At 48.5% G+C, this 12001-nt stretch overlaps 1 protein-coding gene across 1 annotated transcript in view; it reads right to left on the bottom strand.

Annotated features, from left to right (window-relative positions):
• LOC113203023 (tubulin beta chain-like) overlaps positions 1–906 on the bottom strand; it is a 9653-nt gene extending 8747 nt beyond the window's left edge. The window contains exons 1-2 of the mRNA XM_052265366.1: positions 796–906; positions 266–592 (exon numbers count right to left, since the gene is read on the bottom strand). The gene's annotated coding sequence lies outside the window, so the exon portion shown is untranslated. The remainder of the gene's footprint in view (positions 1–265; positions 593–795) is intronic.
• Between the last annotated feature and the right edge of the window lie 11095 nt (positions 907–12001).

Below are 12001 nucleotides of genomic sequence, written 5' to 3'. Positions count from 1 at the left end.
GCCGAGCAGTCGTTAGACGGGCAGCGGAACCTGGTGAGCGAGGGTCTGGACGGCCCGTGCAGTACTGGTCGGGTGAGTTCCGGTAGCTCACCCATGACTACAAGCGACTCCAGACCGGAACACGACGCAATCGTCCTCGCCAGCACGTCTGGTGCAGGCACTGTTAGACCGTAGTACATGTCCGAGAGCTTGAGTCTCCTGAGGCGCCCGAGGGCCTCCTGCTTGAGCACTGCCAAGGCGTACTCCCCGGGGTTGAAGGGCTCACCTCGCTTGCCCCGCAGCTCCAGACTCACCACGGCGCACCTGGTCGTCGTCACCGCCAGGGTCGGGACTCGGCCCGTGACGACAAGCCTCTCGAGGCACGGGGCCAGGAGCAGCACCGCGCCGGCGCAGGGGTCGTCGTCGGAGAGCGATCGGTGGCGCCAGACGTCCCGGTGCACAGCGAGGCCGCAGAGCCTCCTGCACACGAGGCGGCAGGCCAGGACGTCCTCCACGCACAGGAACTGCATGACCGTCATGAGCACGTCGTCCGGGAGGAGCTCCATGTCGAACAAGGACCCCGCCGTCGGAGCCGACGAGAGGAGTTAGTTAACTGCGTGACAGAAACAGAGCGCGGAGCGTCGCGTTAGAGCAAAACTTCAACCCACACAGAACACTGCTTCTGTACTGTCGTCCTACATTCGCCTTCGGATGAGTGTCAACGTGACACCCGAAGCTAGATAACAGGCGTTCTGGCCGTTCGGCTTCATACCCGAAGTAATGTTGGGAAGCTATATGCACCGTCGACTTTCTTACCTTGGCGTAGATGTCAGAGGGGTGGGTTGACGAGCTTCCCCGCGCGTGACCTGGCTGGACAGGGGCAGACTAGCAGGACTGTAGAGACACGCTCTCTGCAGGCGGCGAGCTCAGAGCTGCCAGATCGGGCGATTTTGCGCCCGCCGGGCGATTTTTGGTCTCTCCGGGCGATTTTTTTTGGCAAAATGCGCCCGGGCGATTTTCGGGCGATTTTTTTTTTCTCGGGCGATTTTCGGGCGATTTTTATGAAAATTCCTATTTTTCGGGCGTTTTTGGGCGTTTTCGGCTAGTTTTGAGATTTGGCGGGCGATCTTTGCGTTTCCTTAAAGGCGGTATTGTTTTGTCAGTTGGAAAAAATTGTGAGAAGGCGGTGGCCACCACCGCGAGCATGCGCAGATACAACAAAGGTGGTTGCCAGGGGGTTGCCAGGGGGTTGCTTTTTGTCTGACGTGAAGGCGGGAGGCGAGGCGCCGGGCGGTTTGGAGAATGGCGGGAAAGAGGGGATCTATACAGGACTGGCTGCAGTCTGCCCCAAAGAAAACAGTGAGTGAACTGTGAACCATAGTTAATTGCACGAACAGTCGTCTCACTGTTGCTGTTGCATTCTGTAGGCTGTATCGAACTCTCCACCGGTCCCCCCCGCCCCGCCATCGTCCGGTCTTCCACCTGCCGGGCGTGGTCGTGGGCGCGGCCGCAGCACGAGCGCCGCAGCTGCTGCAGCCCCACGGCCAGGCGCCTCTAGCCGTCCGGCGCCAGCCCCTTCCACCCCCGTGGCTGTACCGCGGCCCGTGATCACCACCCCGTCTCCTCTCAGGCCATCTCCTCCCCCGGCTCTCCGTCCCCCTCTTCCCCCTGGTGGCACGCCAAGGCGCTCCCTCATCGCGGTCAGGAGGACGGTATCAACTCCACCGACGCGCCGGGAGCGGGAGAAGGCCGTAGAGGACTGCATCATCGTTTCGCCCATAGCCACCCCCCCGCCAAGGACACCCTCCTCCGGTACCCCTTCGTACGAGAGCATTAGGAAGCGGAAGTACTCTAAGGATTGGGAGAGAGAGAAAGCATTCAAAGGTAGGTCGGGGACCCCGACTCGGGGTCGGATTAGAAGGGATTCCCGGCCCGGTGCGGGACGGAGGCTGACCGACTGTTGTTTATCAGGCTGGCTAGCGGAAAACCCAGCGGGTGCGGTAAACAACAAGTGGGCGCTGTGCACGGTGTGCGGTAACAAGCCGCTTAGAGCCCACCGAGCCGACCTCCTGCGCCACGCCGAAAACTCCACACATACTGGAAACATGGAGCTGTACAACACGAGGCGGCAGAATAGACTCGACCAAATGGGTAATGACGGGCTACATTTAACTAATCAATCGCAATTGTTAACACGACACTTACTCTATAACTGGTGGCCGCAGGCGCCGTGCAGGTCGTGGGCGACGAGCAAAAAGTTATTGACATAAAGCTGGCAATTTACATCGTGACCCATTCAGCCTTGAAAAGTATAGACCACCTTACTGAACTTCTTAAAATTGTTGGAAAAGGCGGCAGACTAGAACGCTTACGGCTCCACCGAACTAAATGTTCAAAACTAATAGTAAATGTTGTGGCACCTGCTATGCTTACCGCGCTGGTCGAAGACCTAGCAGACAGCGCATTTTCATTAATAATCGACGAATCTACCGATATAAGCACGACGAAGTTCCTTGCAACCATGATTAAATATTATAGTAAAACAGACAATGTACTGAAGACAGAGTTTCTAGGCCTGATTGCAGTCTACAGGGCAACTGCAGACGCTCTCTGGAGTTCCTTGAAGGGGCACCTCACAGACCTTGGCATTGACTACAAAAAGCAATGCAAAGGCCTGGGGACGGATGGCGCGAACACTCTATGCGGGGGAACACACTCCGTGTTCACTCTCATGAAAGCAGAAGTAAGCACACTACTTGTTCGATTGCTAAGCGGTTGTCTTAAAAGTACATTTAATTAATTATTATTTGCCTTGAAATCAGATTCCTGATCTTCAAATCGTCAAGTGCGTCTGCCATAGTTTGCATAATGCAGCATCCAAAGCTGCCGCTGAGATGCCTGCTGATGTGGAGTTCCTTGTTCGGGAAACCCGAAACTGGTTCAGTCGAAGTCCCCTCAAGAGACTACAGTACAAAGATCTGTACGCCGCCATAAACGGCGGAGCCATGCCGCGAGCTTTAGTGCAACTTGTGAAGACACGGTGGCTGGCGTGGGCGAGGGCCATCTCGGTAGTGACAGACCAGTGGCTTGAACTGAAACAACATTTTGTGAACCACAATGCGTCGACTTCCCCTTCGGAAAAATGCGCTATCGGAAGAGAGCTATATGAGTGCTTCCAGCAAAATGCAATTTTCTTTTACCGTAAATTTTTGGGACCTATTACTAAGGACCTGAACGCGCTGAACCTGCGGTTTCAGGCGACCGATGGAGAGGTAAGAGCCCCCCCCCCCCCCCGGGGGTGTTTTCCCTCACAGCCAGGCTGCACACGCTTAATTGGACAGGGGGGGGAGGGGGGGGTTCCCCACCAACGGTTGGTTGGTAAATTAGACGACCAAATCCTTGAGGGGTGTTCCATCCGTTGGTGGGAGTTCAAACGTTGGTGGGATTTGTGCACCCTGTGGACATTCCCACCAACTCATTTAGTGGTTATCACCGCCCTGGCGGGGAGGGAAATGTGCAGTACTTGGTGGTAATCACCGTCCCTGGGGGGTGGGATTTGTGCAGTACTTGAATGGATTTCCACTGTCGTGTCAAGGGAATTCCGCCGTATTTTCAGTGGGTTTCCATAGCCGTGTGAAGGGAAATCTGCAGTATTATCAATGAATTTAGTAAATTTGGTGTCAATGAGTTGCCGCTACTGGCTTCTGCTGTACAAACTACCGCTACTTATAAGGTAGTTATTTAGTCTATCATATTCCTGTCATGGCATGGTTTTCTAAACATGTTGGGTAAGGGCACTCCCGACAGCACTCCCTTAAGTTGATGCAGCCAGTTAACAGATTTGGGTACGTTTCGGGCGCAATTTGTGGTTTTATTTTGAAAAGTATGAAATTGATATCTTATAATAAAGATATTAGAATAGGTTGGTAGTTATAATGAATAACTGTCAAGTTTATTTGCAATTATACATAAACATTTTAAATTTTAATTACTAACAACTTTCTTAGCGATTCAAATTATTTCAAAACTGACAGACAGCCCTGAGTAGTGTCAGCAATTTCAAAGTAATGAAAAAATATCTTAGACATAACGCAAACTTTAGGATCCAAACGTAAGGCCAACTTTAAACATTTATTTCTGGTAATATGTCCTACAAACTATCTTTAGGACCACTTTGAACAATTGTTTTATCCCTTTTTTATACTATAATGTTTAAAATGCTAGATTCAGGCAATTGTAATGATGACATTGGTTGGAAAGTACATTTTTGAATCAGTCTAATTTAAGCGGTTACGTTGCACTAACTTTGGGGTTGCGTGTATGCAAATGAATCTTTTTGTCTTAGTCCAAATCTGACTGTCCTAAAAGAAACACAAATGAAAAGTAAATTAAATCAATCTTCTAAGGTCCCTTAACATTCACAAATTTTTGTGGGAATGTAATATTCAAAAGATTTAAAATAATGTTTTAAAATATTTAACAGAAAATCTGGTATTTGTTTTTAATATTACTTTCCCACAAAAAGGACTACTACAATCAAATCTGCAAGTCGAAGGAAGAGGTGAGCGGAGGGAGGGAAAAAGAAGAGAGCATTAGAAAGTTGGAAGAACAGATTGAAAAAGAGAAGAGCGAAGGGAGGGTGCAATGACTTTGTTATCCACTATCAAAATTAACCTGACAACGATTCTATATAGCCATGTCCATAACAAGAAAATACTTAACACTGACATCCAACATGACTATAATAGACATGGTCATTTAACGAGAACACAAAAGAACCTAACATTCCCACCAGCCAATAGTACAAAATATGGTCTGAACAGCTGTCTGTACAGGGCTATAACCCTTTTTAACAATCTGCCAGACCACATGAAGGAAGATAGTACTGAAAATAACTAACTGCACACGTACTTATCCTACAGCTGACAACTCTAGTGGCGGACTTAAACGAGCTCATCGTAAGCCTCCCTGGAAAGTTCCTGAAACCCGAGAAGGTGCCTCGCCTCCGGCCTGGAGAAGTTCTGACTGACGATGCAGTGAAGGAGCTGCGTCAGAACTTGCGGGATGCTGCAACTCTCTTGTTCCCATCTCCAGTGCAGACTTCGGCGCAGGCGTCCGCATTTGGCTGGACCAGGTCAGGCTGGACCCTACAGTTTTGAAAAACATTCAGACAAGGTACTTTTTTATAGGGTGGCCGGAATCGAGTTTCAAATAACTCTTTACATTTGAGGTAAAATAACGCTTCTTATTCAGATGCGTGAGGTACTTGACCGTCCTCGTTCAGAACCTCCTCAACATCCTGCCGGAGCAGACTCCCCGCCTTCTGTCAGTCAGATACTTCACCCCCAGCGAAGTTCTGCGCGTTGCGGGACGGGCCGACATCCTAGACCTCCCCACCTACGACAGAAACGGGAGGCGAGCCCGCGACCGCGAGGACCGCGGACAGCCGGAAAGGGAAGGTGGGCGCCGGTCCGTGTTCGAGCGGTTGGGCAGGGAGGACTCGGAGAGCGAGTCGGAGGAAGGGGCGGCGGCACCAAGAGCGCGGCCTGTCAGGCGCCGGGTGGTGCCGTCGCGCTACCGGGAGTAGTAAAAGGAAGAAGAACGCCTGGATTCGTTGACCGATTGTTTTGTTGATTATTACAATTGGTGCACCACGCCCTGTAAAGGGAGGCACGAGACCTCTGTTGTCTTTTGGTAATTAAGTGAACCCTGTTATTGTGAATAAAACCTTTGGGGGGGGGGGCGGTGTAGTGTGGCCTGCTAGGAGCCATTGCCTTGCTGGAAAACACCTTTCGATATTGCCCTTCCCAAGGAGTTATGTTTACTAATTTGACGCACATATATGTGTAAAAACTCACATTGCAGATAACAAGGGCAGTTTAACACTTATGGCCCCAATTGTACATAATTTTCTTTATTTGTTCATTCAAATAATTCGGGAAGAAGAAAGGCAACACGTCAGGGGCGTCTTTGGCGACCTCTTGAGGTCCCTGATGACGACCCCAGGATGACCCTGGAGGAGCAAACAGACGCCGGAAATAGACTCGGCACACCCTCAAGCAACTGGACGGACGTCCCAATCCCGCCAGCGCGCAGCCGCGCACACCCACTGGCCAGAGGCGCAAGAGGCCCAGCCTAGCACAGCCGGGGGAACGCGGCGGCCCGCGCCTTCGCCGGCAAGACCAATCCGCGATGCGAGGCAGATCTTGGAGGCCCGCAGGCGTGTCAAGCAGCGGCGGCAGCGGCGGCAGCGGCGGCAGCGGAGGAAACGTCTCAAGTTGAGGCTGCATGATGCCGGGGTGGTGGTAACAGCATCCCCGTCACGCCGCGCCAGAAACGAGAGGCGAGCCCGCGACCGCGAGGATCGCGAAGTCTCCTTATTGGCTGAGCGATTAGCGAAGCCTATTACTCCAGTGATCAAAAAGTTTCGCGTCTGTCTGTCTGTGTGTCTGTCTGTCTGTCTGTCATCACGATAACTCGAGAACGAATTGAGCTAGCGACCTGGGATTTTCAGGGTCGTTTTGTGTCATAAAAAGACAGATCAAGTTCGAAAATAAGCACTCTAGCTCAAAAATTGGATTTTAAAAAAATCAAAAAACCACAGATCCCCAAATTGACATTTTTAAATAATATTTTTTTTATGTTTTCTAAGGGGTAACTCATCAAAGTAGAGCCCTTTGGGCGAAAATTTCGTCCGTTTGGCTCTATCCTAACCGCTGAGGCGCCAGAGGGCGATTTCCACTTGAAAATCACCCCTTTTTATATTAATGTTGTTTCTCAGACATTTGATGGACTCTGGTGGGGCGACTCGTCATAATAAAGTCCTGGGGGTAAAATTTGTGTCCTTTGGAGCCGAAGGCCTATCTACGATTCTGCCTTCTGCCCGACTCAGGTGTCAGCGCCGCAGGCCTAGGTAGATGTATGCCAGGCGCGTCGCAGCGTAACAGTGTTTCGTGAAATATCGCGAAGCCTGTTACGCGAGACGTGGTCTGCCGTACATCTACCTAGTTATCCTCAAGTCCCGGACACAACAATGGTCAAAAAGTTTCGCGTCTGTCTCTTTCTCTCTCTCTGTGTGTGTGTTTGTGTCTGTCTGTCATCACGATAACTCGAGAACGAATTGAGCTAGCAACCTGGGATTTTCAGGGTCGTTTTGTATCATAAAAAGACAGATCGAGTTCGGAGAAGTGCATTCTAGCTCAAAAATTGGATGTAAAAAAAAAAGAAATCAAAAACCACAGGTCCCACAAATTATGTTTTTGAAAATATTTTTATTTTACAGTTTTCTAAGAGGTAGCTTATCAAAGTTGAGCCCTATGGCCTATGGGAGAAAATTTCGTCCGTTTGGCTCTATATTTAACCATTTAAGCGCCACAGGGAGTTTTTGACGAAAACAAGCGAAAAAAAAAGTTCCGTCAGAGGACGGATCGTGAAACCAGATGATACAAATTTGAGACTAGTGTGTAGTTTTTCTTTGTCTTGATATGTGGAAATGATCAGTAGGGTCTGCAGCAAAATTGTGCTCTGTCTAATCTGAAAGAGGTTTGCGCCTGGAGTGCAGAGAGTCTTGTGGGTAATTTCGATCAGAATTTTTCTTTAACCGAACAGACAGTTTAAGAGTTCCGCGCCCGCTCCAGATCCGGAGCCTCGCCTTGCCTAGCCTCCACCTCGGCCCCGCTTCGGCTCCGCCTTCCCCCTCCCTCCCGACCCCCTCGCCCGGCTTCCCCCTCTCTGGGCCTGCACACGCACAGCACAGAGCGCACAACGTCCACCGGAATCCCCCCTCTACACTATTGCGAGAGTAGAAGCAAATGAAACATCAAACCAACTAGTTCTTTTCGGTGTAGTCTTTTAGTGTAGTTTTTGTTTTACTTGATGAATCATCTGCTAAAAATGTAGAACCCTGCTTGCTTAGTCGAAGTGACGGGAAGTTGACGGGCCGGAGGCCCGTATCTTTGTGTACATTTTTGCGCTACCCGACTCGGGTGCCAGCGCCGCAGGCCTAGGTCGCCTAGGTAGACGTATGCCAGGCGCGTCGCAGCGTAACAGTATTTCGTGAGATATCGCGAAGCCTGTTACGCGAGACGTGGTCTGGCATACATCTACCTAGTACGTAAGCTTACGAACAAATAGTTCGTAATGCGAACCGATTGTTCGTAAGACCCTGTCTAGCCTTTCAAACAATCGCTTTGCAATACCGCACGAACAATGTCTTTGCAATACAAAGAACGAAACTTGTTCGTAACGTTTCAAAGCATTTAGTTCGTAAGCTTTGTACAGTGTAACCGGGCGAACAAAAGGCGTGCTCGAGTCGCTATCAGAGCGAATATGACGATGACGTGATTGTTTCGTGATGGTGTGTGATTGATTCGTAATAGGGTATTCCAGGCGATTCCAGGCTATCTAAAACGGAAGTGGGAAAAGAACAAACTCACTGACTTTTCTGTTTCCGTAATGGCTCCGATTGGTCGAGTTGAGCACGTGCCACGACGGCCTTTGAGGTATGAAAAACTGTCAGATCAGTTTCGAGCTCCCCTCCACATTTAAGAGGTTAGAATCAGACCAAACTACCATGGTATTTTCTCATACTAAGTGGACGTAAACAGAGAAATCAGTGAGTTTCTTCTTTTTCACATCCGTTTTAGATAGTCAGGAACACCCTTTTGTGTGTGATTGTTTCGTGAGTATGTGATTGTTTTGAATAGTGTATGATTGTTTACGTTTGTGTGGTGATTGTGTCTGATTGTTTCATAATTGTTTCTGACTGTTTTTCACGATTTAAGGTGGATACAGAGTTCATTAAAAGCGAGCGCGATTTTCACGCCAGGAGGAATGAAAGTCGGTTCCTGATTGGCTGTGTGAAGCTTACGAAGCGTGAAAAATCACGCCTAGCGTGAAAATCACGCCTAGCGTGAAAATCACGCTTGCATTTCGTGAACTCTGTATCCACACGTACACATAATGTGTCCAGTTCCACACCCCTCAGGTTGCAGCTCTAATGTGATTTGATTTGTGATTCTCTTTAATAAAGCATTCCGGTAAAGCTGAAATGCAAAAGAATGCGGGAAAGAAGAAAACGGAAATCGCCTTGCTTTAACATGGTGACTCCGTTTTCTTGTTCGCTGCATTCTTCTGCATCTCAGCTTTACCCTCGGCTTTACCGGAATGCTTTATTTGTGATTATGGGCCAAAGGATAATGTGCCATAAGTGTCTCCTGCCAAAGTTATTGGCTGAGCGATTAGCGACGCCTATTACTCCTATGATCAAAAAGTTTCGCGTCTGTCTGTCTGTGTGTCTGTTTGTCTGTCATCAGGATAACTCGAGAACGAATTGAGCGAGCGACCTGGGATTTTCGAGGTCGTTTTGTATCAGGAAAAGACAGATCGAGTTCGAAGATGAGCATTCTAGCTCAAAAATTGGACTTTAAAAAAATCAAAAACAACAGATCCCAAAAATGACGTTTTTATAAAATATTTTTTTATGGTTTCCTAAGAGGTAACTCATCAAAATAGAGGCAAATGGGCGAAAATTTTGTCCGTTTTGTTAGCTCAAACCGTTGACGCGCTAGAGGGTGTTTTAGACGAAAATAAGCGAAACAAGCAGGCCGGCTGCGACGCTCGGGCTCGGGCCCCGGGCCTGCGGCCCGACCGTTTCATTTACGCAATTTGCTGGAGAACATAATATAATAATAGCGGACCTTCGGCCCGCTTAAACCCGTCGTCATTAAAATTTGCCACTTAGACATGAGAAAGGAATTTAACGGTGACGCACCGTGACTACAATCCACACTTCTGCTTAGAAAACCTTCTTTTTATCCAGCCCTTCTGCTTTGAAAAAGCTATCCAGCGGGCTTATGCAAACGACCTCGTGTCTGTGTCTGTCTGTCTGTTCCACTAAGGAGATGTGCTAGAGACTTGAAATTTTCAGGGTATCTTAAGGTTCACTCCTATAGAACGAAACGCCTACGGCAAATCCTGGCAAGCACACCTAAGGGTGTGAATGGGGGAATCCAAGGTTCAAATATTTGCCCCCAAAAGTCATTTTGTTTTATGTTCGTCTAAGGGGTAACTCATAGCATATTTCGTCCGTTTGGCTCTATCTCTAGCCGTTTAGGCGCTGGAGGGCCTTTTTAAGCGGACCCACGGCTGGGTACCAGAGCAACAATAGCTCACTGAGTACTCGGCTCCCGCTGCCCAGCGCCCACGCCAAAAATTGTGTTCAATTATAAAAGTAATCATTAATAGGCCAATTCACAAAAATATCACGCAAAAAAGACACATTAAGAACAAGAACAATGCAGGGATCGGATGCCTACATGGCGCCCGAAAGCGGATTGTGCGAACGAGACAGGTCTATGGCGCAGCGCGAGCTTCTCACTCGCACTATCGCTTTCCGAAGCCCAATTTCGGATGCCCACTCGCTGCAGAGCTCTGATACATACAGGGTGGGTGATCCGCGCCGTCCTTTATAAATGCCTATACTGCACCGGATTCACGCCTGCGGGCGGGCTTGGCTACCGTCGCTCGCCAGGACGCCTTACGGCGCCGTGTGAGTATGCAAACCCATTCGCACGCGTGGAGCGGAGCTGGCAACTTCGTTTGGCGGACGTGCTTGTTTAAGGGAGGGGGGAGGGGGGTAGTTTTTCCCCACTTTGCAATTAGAGGCCTTCTTCTACAACTTAATGTTCACTACAGCAATATTTAGCTTGTTTTCGTCAAAAAAGACCCTCCAGCGGCCAAACGGTGAGAGATAGAGGCAAACGGACAAAATTTTAGGCCACAGGCATCTACTTTCACGAGTTATCCCATCGCAGATCATAGAAACATATTTGTATCTAACTTTTTTGACCTACACCTTGTCTTTGATACCCCCTTTCAGCCCCTTAGGGTTGGTTGCCAGGATTAGCCGTAGGCGTTTCGTTTTCTAGGAGTGAACCTTGAGACACCCTGAAAATTTGAAGTCTCTAGCACATCTCCTTCTAGTGGAACAGACAGACAGACACACAGACACGGTAGGTCGTTTGCATAAGCCCGCTAGATAGCTTTTCTAAAGCAGAAGGGTGGGCTAAAAATGTACAACCCTGTATGCTTAGTCGAGGTGACGGGCCGCCGACGGGCCACCAAAGGACCCACGCTTTTGTCTTCTATAGTAGATAATCTTTCGGAAAGTACTTTAGTTGACTGTGCACATCTTGGCATTGGACGCCAAATAATTCATTTACTATTTGAACATAAATGGCGCTAAGAGCCCTTTTCACTCCATTATAGGACAGAAGAAGTAAGTGCTAGACTGCTTCGAGCTTGTTTACCTCACTTTGTGCAAAGAAGCCCTCAGTCTCTTGAAAATATAGTGCTTTGGAAGGCGTCAGAATTGAGAACATTTGTTTGTTATCTAACTCTGTGTGTTCTAAAAGGCATCATGAAAGAATACCTAAATCATTTGATGTTGCTTGTCGAAGGTATTGCCCTTTGTTATAAGTCAAGTATAAGTGATCAAGATATTGTGACTGCAGATATACTGCTTCAAAAATTTGTCAGGGACTTTCAGAGATTGTATGGACCTCGCCATATGTCTCACAATATCCACATGCTCCTTCATTTTCCTTGAATGGTTCGTCTTCATGGACCACTTCAACTGCTCAGCTGCTATCAGTTTGAGGACATGAATGGTCGCCTGACAAAGTTGGTCCATGGAACAAGGCATGCAGGCCTTCAGATACACAAGCATTTCTCAATTGTTACTAAACTGCCTTTGATTGTTAACGACCTTGAGATTAGTAATGTTAAAGAATACTGCAAGCAGTTGCAAACAAAGTCGTAAGAACTCAAGGTTACAGCAAAAATTGCAGAGTTGGAAAAGAATCAGTTATACAGGACAGCACCTGGATTTTTGATGTCCTTATTTCCGGTGGGAAGTTGTTGGAGCCGAATTATGATGCTGTGAAGTTGTTTCACAGGCTTAAAAAAGAAGAAATATTGTATGTAGCAAACAGCTATGAAAAAGGGCAAAAGGGACTCCTCA

This window comes from Frankliniella occidentalis, unplaced genomic scaffold (assembly GCF_000697945.3).
Source record: "Frankliniella occidentalis isolate FOCC.00 unplaced genomic scaffold, Focc_3.1 Scaffold26, whole genome shotgun sequence".
Lineage (NCBI taxonomy): Eukaryota > Metazoa > Arthropoda > Insecta > Thysanoptera > Thripidae > Frankliniella > Frankliniella occidentalis.
The sequence above is the reverse complement of the archived record's forward strand: the minus strand, read 5'-3'. Positions and strand labels throughout refer to the sequence as shown.